The sequence below is a fragment of the Heptranchias perlo genome, chromosome 5 (assembly GCF_035084215.1).
Source record: "Heptranchias perlo isolate sHepPer1 chromosome 5, sHepPer1.hap1, whole genome shotgun sequence".
Classification (NCBI taxonomy): domain Eukaryota; kingdom Metazoa; phylum Chordata; class Chondrichthyes; order Hexanchiformes; family Hexanchidae; genus Heptranchias; species Heptranchias perlo.
In genome coordinates, this window is record NC_090329.1 from 96,389,688 (window position 1) to 96,402,308 (window position 12,621).

General features: G+C 44.4%; 1 long non-coding RNA gene across 2 annotated transcripts in view; it reads right to left on the bottom strand.

Annotated features, from left to right (window-relative positions):
- LOC137321467 (uncharacterized) overlaps window positions 1-12,621 on the bottom strand; it is a 65,210-nt gene that overhangs the window by 22,293 nt on the left and 30,296 nt on the right. The window contains exons 2-3 of one of the 2 annotated variants that reach the window (XR_010962825.1): window positions 4,442-4,564; window positions 3,738-3,838 (exon numbers count right to left, since the gene is read on the bottom strand). This is a non-coding gene — a long non-coding RNA (uncharacterized lncRNA). The remainder of the gene's footprint in view (window positions 1-3,737; window positions 3,839-4,441; window positions 4,565-12,621) is intronic. The other variant, XR_010962826.1, reaches the window with a different exon arrangement.

Sequence of the window (12,621 nt, forward strand, 5' to 3'; positions counted from 1 at the left end):
CTCAATGGGTTAAATTTTAACCCCCAAGAATGGGTGGGTTGGGGGCGGGTGGGCAATTAACCGTTTTTGGTGCGTGACTGCATGCCAACTCCAACACGCCAACTTCCAGGTTTGACCCAGACGCGTTTGGATGCGCGCACATGTCTGACACACGGAAATCCCGCCAGTGGGCCGATATTTTAAAGGGCCAATTTATGTATTTGAAGTACTTAACGCTATTAACTTTTTGTGTATTGAGTTACACAAACCATTTTAATGTCTCCCGTGGCATCTGAAAGACGCCATGGAAACGGAGGCGAGTTGCAGCCATCCCTCATTTGGACCTTTTATCCAGTGATTGACACATGTGAAGAAAAGCTGAGTTTTTGCAGCAGGGCAATCAGTTCTCTCAGACAAAACTTTGGCTGGGAGTTCTTTGTATTTAGACTGAGATTTCTTTGTTCACACTCAGAATTCTTGTGTTCAGACATAGTTACCTACATTTTGGACCCCCTCAAACTGACACCATCAGGATGGGGTGGGGGGCACAATGGATTTATTCAGCAGTACATCTGAGAAGGAGGCAGATCACCATCTGCAGCAGGCACAGCGTGCAGTTCTGGAAGTTGCAGGTCCACAAGACAGAGGTGCGCCACAAGGACATGCAGAAGAACAGAGAGGGGACCAACTGAGGGGCCGACATCGCAGGAGGCACTACCTATGTGAGAGGGTGGACAGGCAGAGGCTGAGCTTCCTGGACCTCTCTGAGGAACAGTGCATACGTAGGCTCAGATTGAGTCGGCAGGTGATCGCAGACACCTGCATGCTCATTCATGCAGAGCTGCTCCCGGCTGGGCCTGGTGGCCATGCATTGCCCCATCCTACTCAAAGTAATGACTGCACTCAATTTCTTCACTTCCAGATCCTTCCAGGGCCCCACCGGTGATATCTCCAGGGTCTCTTAGTCATCTGCACATATATGTATACGACAGGTCACGGATGGCTTGTTTGCCAGGGCATCCGACTATGTCAACTTTCCCTGTGACAATATCAGCCAGACTGAGAGGGCAGTGGTTTTCCACTCTCTGCCTGACGTCCCACAAGTGCAGGGTACAATTGATGGAACGCACACATAGCAGTCCGAGGACCTGTACATGAGCCAGGGCTGTTCATCAACTGTAAGGAATATCATTCCATCAATGCGCAGCTGGTTTGTGACCACCGGAAGAGATTTCTTTAGGTATGTGCCAAATTCCCTGCAACTGCCATGATTCCTTCATTTTGCACAAGTCCAACATCCAAGCCCTCTTCCACACACAAGACAGACTTAAGGGCTGGCCCCTTGGAGACAAGGGATATCCCCTGCAGACGTGGCTCATGACACCTCTGAAAAACTTCACCAGTGAGGCACAGCATCAGTACAACAACAGTCACATCACCATCAGATCCATTATGATGAAGGACATAAGAGAGCACTTTCACAAAAGGGACTCAAGAATGGACAACACGTGGCAGTGGTGGTGACAATTATAACGGTTAATGTGCATGTAAGAGAAAACAAATATAAATAAAAAACATGACATTTAGTCAGACACTCTTGTGCATACCCTTGGTGATTACAAAACCTTAGGCTTTCAATTCCTACCGCTTCTAAGTGGTACATCCCCTGTGGCTTCAGCAGAGGTAGTAGCAGGTTGCTCAGGTCCCTGCCCTGACTGCTGAGGTGCTCTTGGTCTACCACCTCTGGGTTTTGGAGTCCGTGAGGGCCCCACCAAAGACCGCTTCACCTGAACCTGTGTGGGGCCAGACTTGGCCATCGAGTGAGGAGGCAGCATTGCGGGTACTGGTTGAGGGGGGGCAACAGGTGAGACGTGGGAATGCTTTGAGTGGAGCCCCCACTTCCACATCCCCTTCGTCATCATCCCTCTCCTGGGCCACGGCCACAACACTCCTGCCACTCTGGCGGGACAACAGCTTGGAGCAGGTCTGAGCCGCGTTCTAGACCACAGCAAAAGTATCTGTCAGCCTGTTTACAACGGCAGACATGCTGACATCCAGAGTCTGCATGGCCATTGTCAAGGCCTGAATGGACTCATTTGTGAGCCCTGCTTGAAGCTCAATGGAGGCTGCCATTCTCTCCATCGTAGACATTCCCACACTTACCTGCGCCACCATTCCACCAATGTTGGAGGTGGACTCCTCCATCCTCTCTACTATTGTGGAGAGTGTGCATGGCATGTCTTCCAGTACCTCGCACAGGTGCAGCTGTATCTCCATCATTCTCATTCTCAACGATGGCCTCCCCGGGTTCAGCATCTGCGTCCAGCTGAGCAGAGCTTGGAGAGGAGTGCTCGTGCACACTTGTGAGGGGTGAATCACCAGGTGACAACCCAACTATCTGCCTAACATGACCCATCGAAGTGCCATTATCTGCACTGGTGCATGGCTGGATATGATATGACTGTGTACCTTCAGAGGAATGGAGCTCCTCTAAGGAATCACCCTCTTGCACGTCGTGTGCCTCCTCATCAATCCTTGAAGGCTCTGGAAAAGAACGTAAAGCAATATTAAGAATCATCACAGAAGTTAGTTTGCAATGAGCACACTGAGGTGTGCAATAGGTCAATCATTGATAATGTCAATTCATGATGTGTGTGAAGAATGTTCTGTTACCAGCCATTTGCAGGTTGCCAGTCTCGCCATCTCCGATGGTCAGGCATTCAACTGCAGGCTGAGCTCCAAGGCCTCCTTCTCCACCTCTGTCAGCTATTTGTGGTGGGCTCCCTCCAGTCCTACTCCTCTCCCCTGCATTTTGAGCTCTTTTCTCCTACAAGAGGAGAACGAACAGACGTGTGAGTGAGTGGTGGGTTCACAAATGGGGAAGTGAGGAAGTGCACAGAAAGTGAAGGTAAGTTGATAATAAGACTTAAGTGGGTGTGGGATGTAGGTGAATACATCCTACAGGATGCAGGAGAATCAGTAAATATACTCACTTTTCCTGATCTGATTAGGTCATTAAAGCATTTCTTGCATTGCATCCACGACCTTGCCATGGTGCTCTTGCTGCTCAGCTCCTCTGCCACCTCAAACCAGGCCTCTTTGGTGGCAGAGGCAGAATGCTTCCTCTGATCAGCCGGGTACAGTATGTCCCTCCTGCTCCTCACACCGGCCAGTAGCATCAAGAGAAGAGTTGTTAAAGCGGAGTGCTGCCTTACTCCATTGGTGCTCCATCTCCTTTCTCCCTCAAAATCCACAGTTACAGTGGCCCTTTAAATACTCCAGTTCCCAGCACTTCATTCAGGTGCGCAGCACACCCACTGCACAGCTTGGAGACGCAAAACCCAGAAGTTACATTAAGGGCCTTCAATTGAGTCGCGATTGCTTGAGCCAGCGCACGGAAAATTTTTCCGGGTTAGTTCCCGCCGCTGTGTTAAAATTATGCCCAATATGTCAGGTCTAAGTCTCAATTGCACTGCCCCAAGACTTTCTGGGGCTTCCTCAATTGATGTCACAGGCCTGCTCCTGGAGTCGGCACAGATCCAGTCCTAATGAGATGAGAAGTGACAATCCCGGCCTCCTGCCTCACTTTTCATGAGGCAGTCAGGCGCCCCAGCAGGTTGATACTTGAAGAAGCCTGTTGCTAGGTCTTGCGCAGGGCCCCTGTTAATTGGAGGGCCTGCAGAAGTCCCAGGGAGAGCCCGAAGATCAAAGAGGAGCCATCAGGAAATATTTTCCAGGTAATTTCCTTTCCCCCTTACCTGACAATCTTTGGGCTTCAAAGCCTTGTGGCTGCTCCTGTCCTGTAGGAGAATCACAGAATCCTCTCCTGCTGCTACAGTATACCTCCTGCATGCTGCACCTGTCAGGCACCAGAACTGAAAATCAATCCTGTCCACTCTAATCCCATTTCTCTGCTCTGTTCCTGCACCTTTTGATATTTTTCTTTAAATGTTTATCTGACTTCTTATTACACATTATGACTGATCTGGCATCAATAGCCACTTGAGTTATTCTATACCCTAATAGTATTTGTGAAAAATTATAATCTGCATTTAATGCTTTTCTTTATTAATCCTGAGTTTATGTCTCCTTGTTACCAATTCATTGACCATTGGAAATAACCTTTCACGTTTTTAAATCTCCCAAACTTTTGAAAACTTTGATCTCCTCTGCTTCAGTAAATGCAACCCTAGTTTTTCAAAACTCTCATCATAAATATGTCCTCCCATCATTGGTATATTACCTAGTTAATCTATAGTCCCTTTCTCCAATATTCTTTCTATAATGGGGTGCTCTAATTGCGGCCTAAGAAATATCTTGTACCAATTCATCATAGCTGCCTTGCATTCGCATTCATCACCCCAATATATAAAACCCAGATTCTCATTTGCAATCCTGCTTTTAAAAATCTTTGTATTTGTACTCCAGGATCTCTATTGCTCTATTCCGTTGAGAATTTTACCTTTTAGGGTATATTTACATTCTCTGTTCTTTTTCCCAAAGCATTATATTGGTTTGTTTGTTTTTCTTCCTTCTTTTCTGCCAATGCTCTTCCCCTCCTCTTCCTCCTTTCCAGTGAAACCTGCTGGTAAATGCAATTGCGAGGATGTCAGATGAGGACAGGCTCAGTCTCAGCAATGATTCCCCCTAGGGTGAAATAGCTGGCCAAAACTCACTGTCTAGGCTCACACATGAAGAGTAGACACTAGGTAAAGGTATGAGAGAGCTACAGGCGTATAGAATTATATCTCAGCATGTCAGCTCTTTGTCTTGATACGTTTTTTCTCTGTTCAAGACGTTGTATAATTGCAAGTTGTTGTTGAAAAGTAAAGTCCTAAATAATTCGGAGCTTCATTCATTGAACTCAAAAGTATTTTAAAGAAAAGCTGAATTACCATCTTGCAGCTTACCGGTTCCAGAAATGGTTAAACAAATAATTTGCCTACCTCCAGTACTGAAGTAGAAATTTGTGCAAGATGATAGTAATAAAAGTGTAATATGAACTCAAGCAGCTCTTAACTAACTCAGCAGGACTGCAGAAGAATTTACGATGTGCTAAATTTTTCCTTTGTTCCTCCCCTGGTAGCCTGGTGTAGCAATTAGAAAGCCACTGAGGCTGCTCATGTCAACTGTAACATTATGCAAACTTTTGTTATTTATTAGTAGAATTAATGAGACACGGTAGATTTGCTTTTGTTTAACCATTTCACTACAGAAGTCTCTAAACTTCCATCAGATTTGTGACTTTCTTTCCGTAAGATCTGCTAATTGTTGTTTTTCTTCTTCCTGTCCTGCTGTAGAAACCCTCCATTTATATTATGGTTTGCTATTTACAGAAGTTGATTCCATTGCAAATCAACTGAATGTTCAAGCTTGTGCTCGGGTAGTTCTTTTAACCTGTTTGTGTTATTAACGTTGGGTTTCTAACACACGGGCTGGATGCAACCCAAAGACAAGGCTGTTGGGTTTGCTAAGGCTGACCTCCAGGAAAAGAAATTGGGGTCATTTTGACTTTGTGCGATAGTGTAAAGTGGGTGATAGCGAATCGGGAGAGATGTAAAACGGGCTGCCAATTTGCTATCACTCGTTTTACACTATCGCACAAAGTCAAAATTACCCCCTTTGGGTCTTCCCGGCCTTAGCAAATAGAAAAAAAATTGTATTTATATCATAGAATCATAGAATCATAAAAAATTTACAGCACAGAAAGAGGCCATTTGGCCCATCATGCCTGCGCCAGCCGAAAATGAGCCACCCAGCCTAATCCCACTTTCCAGCACTTAGTCCGTAGCCTTGTAGGTCATGGCACTTCAGGTGCACATCCAGGTACTTTTTAAATGAGTTAAGGGTTTCTGCCTCTACCTCCCTTTGAGGCAGTGAGTTCCAGACCCCTATCACCCTTTATTTAAAAAAAGTTTTCCTCAACTCTCCTTTAATCCTTCTACCAATCACTTTAAATCTATGCCCCCTGGTTATTGACCTCTCTGCTAAGGAAAATAGGTCCATCCTATCCACTCTATCTAGGCCCCACATCATTTTGTACACCTCAATTAAATCACCCCTCAGTCTCCTCTGTTCCAACGAGAACAGCCCCAGCCTATCCAATCTTTCCTCATAGCTAAAATTCTCCAGTCCTGACAACATCCTTGTATCCTCCGTATCCTCCCTAGTGCAATTACATCCTTCCTGTAATGTGGTGACCAGAACTGTACACAGTACTCAAGCTGTGGCCTAACCAGTGTTTTATACAGTTCCAGCATAACCTCCCTGCTCTTATATTCTGTGTCTCAACTAATAAAGGAAAGTATTCCATATGCCTTCTTAACTACCTTATCTACCCATACTGCTACCTTCAGGGATCTGTGAACATACACTCCAAGGTCCCTCACTTCCTCTACACCTTTCAGTATCCTCCCATTTATTGTGTATTCCCTTGCCTTGTTTGCCCTCCCCAAATGCATTACCTCACATTTCTCTGGATTGAATTCCATTTGCCACTTTTCTGCCCACCTGACCAGTCCATTGATATCTTCTTGCAGTCTACAGCTTTCCTCCTCACTATCAACCACACGGCCAATTTTTGTATCATCTGCAAACTTCTTAATCATGCCCCCTACATTTAAGTCCAATATATAGCGCCTTTCATGAATTATGGCTGTCCCAAAATGCTTTACAGCCAATGAAGTACTTTTTGAAGTGTAGTCACTGATGTAATGTAAGAAACGTGGCAGCCAATTTGAGCACAGCAAGGTCCCACAAACAGCAATGAGATAAATGACCAGATAACCTGTTGTAATGATATTGGTTGAGGGATAAATGTTGGTCAGGACACCTCGGGAACTCTGCTGCTCTGCTTCGAAAAGTGCCATGGGATCTTTACGTCCACCTGAGAGGGCAGATGGGGCCTCGGTTTAACATCTCATCTGAAAGACAGCACTTCCGACAGTGCCGCACTCCCTCAGTAACTGCACTGAGGTGTCAGCCTAGATTATATACTCAAGCCTCTGGAGTGGGGATTGAACACATCACCTCTGACTCAGAGGCGAGAATGCTACCACTGAGCAACAGCTGACTCATACATTTTTGTAACTTCAGATTGCTGCCATATTTGCTAGACCCGTGTGTTGGAAATATTCAGCGCTAGCACGAATCCCACATGGTATAAAGCAGCTTACAAATCATTGTTCGGCATTATTTGACTGAAAGCATTATATTCTCCAATGACTGGAGAAGGCCCAACAGGACCGGAGATTGCAAAACTATTAGACTGGCATTTATAGAGTGAGGAGTTGTGTGGAGAGGCCTTGAGCCAATCAGCCCATCAGTGGCCAAAAACCATGGCAGTTTCCACCTCTGACAGAAACTCCTTCGTGTTTGCGTTGTGCTCGAGGTGGCACTACTGCCACAGGCACCAAACAAATCCTTCTCTTTTGGTGGTATACATGGCAGTAGTGCGGCTTCATTTACATTAGCACTGGCAGCAGAGCTGTCTTCATCATAAACTGGCAATTTAAATGATGCATGGAGATTTGAAACGCATATTTTCTTCTTTTTTTAAATTTCTAATCTTTTACACATCATAACATCATTAATCCCATTCATATGGTCATGATGAATGTTCCAGTGCGTTTTATACTAGAATAGGGAACAGAGAACTGATTAAAGGACAAGTTATAGCTGAATGCTTTACTCCGCACATTAGCATAAACAAACCAAAAATTCATTATAACCATTATTAGGTAGGACAACAGCAAGTGCAAGTCAATAATGATGATTAAGAGCTTGTGTAGTGCTGCTTTTGATCTGCAAAACTCTTTCCTGGAATGTGGATTTTAACCATGCGTTTATATTCTCTGAGATCGAATCCATTAAGACAATCTGTTACTAAGGGTTGAATTCGGAGATGCTGAGTTAGAATAAGGAAGCCATACAATATTTTTTCATCCTTTTTGCAACCTGTCGGCATTAAGCAGCATCAAGCCAGCTTAAATGCAAAGCCCCTGAACTCCAGAAGAGAGTCCCTACTATGCCCATGTAACGTTTTCATTTCTCACTCCTGTTGCATCTCTGTGCAAGACTGACAACTTAATGCCAATTTATGAGCTGTTTGGTGCTATGGACCCTTAACCAGAAGAAACATGGTTCAGACTTCCCAAATCCATTTCACTTTAGATCCATAAAGCCGAGAGAATTTTATCCTGTCAAACTGGCATGGGCGTTACATGGGCGTAGTATGGACTCTCTTCTGGAGTTCAGGGGCTGTGCATTTAAGCTGACTAGATGCTGTACCTGACCTGGGAGTGCTTAATGCTGACAGGTTGCAAAAAGGATGAAAAAATAGAGTATGGCTTCCTTATTCTAACTAAGCATCTCCGAATCCAACCCTTTGTAACAGATTGTCTTTATGGATTCGGTCTCAGAGAATATATTTTAACGCATGGTTAAAATCCACATTCCAGGAAAGAGCTTTGCAGATCAGAAGCAGCACTACACAAGCTCTTCCAGCTGTATTCAAGTCCAATTCACAGAATGAAAGGATAGTGCGCTAACCCATGAGGGAGAAAGGAATAGAAGGATATGTTGATGAGGTTAGATGAAAAAGGGAGGGAGGAGGCTCATGTGGGGCATAAACACCAGCATGGACCTGTTGAGCCAAATGGCCTGTTTCTGTGCTGTACATTCTATGTAGCACAATGGGCCAGCCAATCCTCATTGGGCCTGTTTTACATGGCTCCTCAGAAATGTCACTAAAAAAAATCCTAATCTGTCCTGTTATTGTGGGCAATTCAGCAGGTGGGTGGGCAAGTGGTGCAGTAGATTGCTGTACCCCCTCTTTTGTTGGAGAAGTAGAATGTGCTTTGCCAGTGTGACTTTCCACATGATATAGAAACTTCACATGTGCTGGAATTGTATAAAACACTAGTTAGGCCATAGCTTGAGAACTGCCTACAGTTCTGGTCACCACATTACAGGAAAGATGTGATTGCACTAGAAAAAGGTACAGAGGAGATTTATGAGGATTTTGCCTGGAGAATTTTAGCTATGAGGAAAGATTGGATAGGCTGGAGTTGTTTTCTTTGGATCAGAGAAGGCTGAGAGGTGATTTAATTGAGGTGTATAAAATTATGAGGGGCCTAGATAGAGTGGACAGGAAGGACCTATTTCCCTTAGCAGAGAGGTCAATAACCAGGGGGCATAGATTTAAAGTAATTGGTAGAAGGATTAGAGGAGGGCTGAGGAAAAAATTTTTAACCCAGAGGGTGGTGGGGGTCTGGAACGCACTGCCTGAAAGGATGGTAGAGGCAGAAACCCTCAACTCATTTAAAAAATACTTGGATATGCACTTGAAGTGCCATAATCTACAAGGCTATGGATCAAGTGCTGGAAAGTGGGATTAGGCTGGGTAGCTCCTTTTCGGCCGGCACAGACACAATGGGCCGAATGGCCTCCTTCTGTGCCGTAAATATTTCTATGTTCCTATGTTTCTAAGAACGAGACTTGGGCCAAGAAATTTCCCAGAGCTGCTCCTGCTCCGCTCGGCGTTACTTCGCTGGAAATGTGGCAGAAACTTCGTTTGCGCTTGTAAACTTTAATCTCTCCACAGACCATGTATAAATTACTCCAGCTCAACCTTGTGTTCATTATCTGCCATGACAGTCTTTTGAAAATGGCATTGTGTTCATTGTGCCATGTGACAAGTCAATCATGAACCACAGCGGTTGTCAAGTATATCACTTTTCGTGGTAATGTCAGTGATGGTTCAATATTAACTTTACTAGGCTCATGTCCTTTGGGGAGGTGTTCAGTAAATTGTAATTGCCCAAATGAGTGGCCATCATTGACTAATTTTGGTTTTTCCCAATTAATTATATTCCAAGATTCATAGGTAACCCTTTGTTGTACCGTCATCTGGTAGTTACTACAATAAATTTATAGAAACAGGAGGCTGAATTTCAACCCTGGAATTTAGTTAATTGAGAAATGATTAGATAACGACATACATTCATTACTGTTTCCCCTTCCATCCACTCTATACCTCTATTCCTGCCTTCCTTATTCCTTTACTTCTGATACTCCTTACCTCCACTTGTCACCAATTCCTCTCTCATTCAATGCTTGTGATGCACTTTATACTTTGCTGTACATCTTCCTTCCTGACTTTGATCCCTTCATGCCAACACATGCAGCCGCGATACAATAATCTTTCATTTTTATTGGGTTGTCAAGCGATTAAAAAAAATTAATCACAATTAATCTGAGGATTAAAAATTTTAATCTGTTATTCTTAGTTTTAATCGCATATTTAATTGATACAATTACTGCAGCCATCTTATTCAAGTTTGTTTTATTACTGATGCTACTATTATCATCCAAAAAAAAACCTGTTTTCCTAGTTCTGGATTCATACAAATCTTCTGTACTTCTAACATAGTGGCTGTGATTGCACCGAGCATCAGCATATGCACAGAAGAGCTCTGCTCTACAGCGTTCTCTGGGGGGAGGGGGCGCAAGGGTTGGGGGGCCTCAGGACAGCACAGGAAGTTTAGATCCTGCCCTGAGTTTTGTCAGCAAACACTGACAGGCGGACACCAGCTGAAGAATGCTGACAGCATGAAACACTGATGGTTGTTTTGTACCAATTGAGACCTCCCTCTGACAGCACAGTGGAGGCAGCAAATTCGCCACTTTTGGTATTAGGGGCATGTAATCCACATCCTCCCACTCGCCGGTGAAAAGGATTAGTTCCCCCACCACGAATTAAAAGTTAATTTCACTGAGGCCTTGAAACTACACTGTGCAAATATTACTGTGCAAATGTTTAGTGCATCAATATGAGCTGAGTTTTTAAAAAGTCTTCGTTGCCAGATGGCAAGGTGCCACATCAGGTGGCATGGTGTACCATTGCACACTGCCGTGGAGTGCTGAGGAGTGGATTCAGAGATGTGATTTCCCCCCCCCCCCCCCCATTAAACTACCGTGTTTCCGGTCTCAATTATGAAGTTATGAAAGTGCCAAGTCAAGGCCCACAGAAAGTGAGGGAAAATGTGAAAGAAAGTCACCAATAGACTGCTCTTGCACGTCTCACAGTGACCGGCTCAGAACGATATTGGCTGAGTCCTGACAGCAGATCACCTGCCTGCCCACTTGGTTGATGTTAGTGCATGGCCCAATTGAAAGGAGGAAAGGAATATTAAAATAACTTCAAAAAGCAGAGCTTCTACCTTTGCAGAAAAAAATCCTGTATGTGTAACTTGTGCGATTAACACTCTTTAAAAAAAATTAATCGCCAAAAAAATTAACATGCTAATCGCTGAAGTTAACTGCAATTCATTGACAGCCCTAACTGTTACTAGTTTATCTCCCATGGCGTTGCACAAGGAGAGTTAAGACCAAATGTGGTCTTCAGGTGAAGCAGAATTAGAAGGGAGTTGATAACTGAATCCGAGCACACAGATATAATTAAGTCCCTATTGTAATTACATTCTCCTCCCACTGGCAGCACTGCAGGACTCTTGAGGCGGTGTCTTAAGACCTGAAACTTCGACTGACTGACTTCTGTTTCCCCACAGAGGCTGTCTGACCTGCTGAGCATTTTCAGCTTTTCCTATTTGCATTTTCAAATTTCTAACATCTGCAGTATTTTGCTTTTTGTTTATGTTGTTTGGGCAATAGACTTGAATAATGGCAACTAAATTCAGATCGAGTGCTTTAATGTTCCACCAGTGCTAAGTGGATGCTGATTCGCTCCCTTTCCACTTGAGCAGTAACAATAAAGCACAAGATATCTAAAGGTCTTGAACTGCTGCAATTCGAATTATCATCTCTTGATGCCCAGAGTCAGCTTAAACAATCTATCTGGAAAACATTTACACATTTACAGTATACAAATATATATACACATATACACACACGCAAATATTATACATATACTTAATTGGCCTGACCTCTCCCTAACATAGCCAGAACTATCATTCAGACCTCAATTTTAACTCCGGGCCAGTTTTTGGCAAGAAGGTCGGTGTGAAGCGGGGGAAATTTGCGTGGCCCAGAGGCCACCTGCTAAGACGAGGTAGGTGGTGCAGTCGGCTTCCGAGGCTGTACGCATGGGGGTCTCGCAAGCGAGAAGGGGGGTGAATCCATGGCAGGGGAGGCCTAAGCACTCCTGATCCTCCTGTTCCCATGAGGAAAGTTAAAAAAAGTTTTAAACCTTTTTGGGCCTCTTCTAGCCCTAGTCCTGTTCCCCGCTGTCTTCATCTAGCGGGAAAGACACTTCAGGCCATCCAATTAAAATTACAGTCGGGTCCCGATTACATCATCAGGACCCGACATGCATTTGTAAAACAAGAACTCCGCCAGCCTTGCACAGATGTCCTTGCCACCTGCTCAGTTGTCAGGGCCGGCATCTCCAGGGTTGATCGGTAATCATGCCAATTTTAACTGCCCACCCACCCGGTTCCTGCTGAGTTAAAATCGTTCCCTTGGAGTGAGGTTTCCGACCAGCTAAGTTATCCCATTCTGTTGAACCTATTGTAACCATTAGAGCACTGTGATCAAATTGTTCTGTCTGGTTATGAATGGTGCTCTGGACAGGATAATCATGTAGCAAAAGCATTCCTTTATTTGATGCTGATAAATTGCATC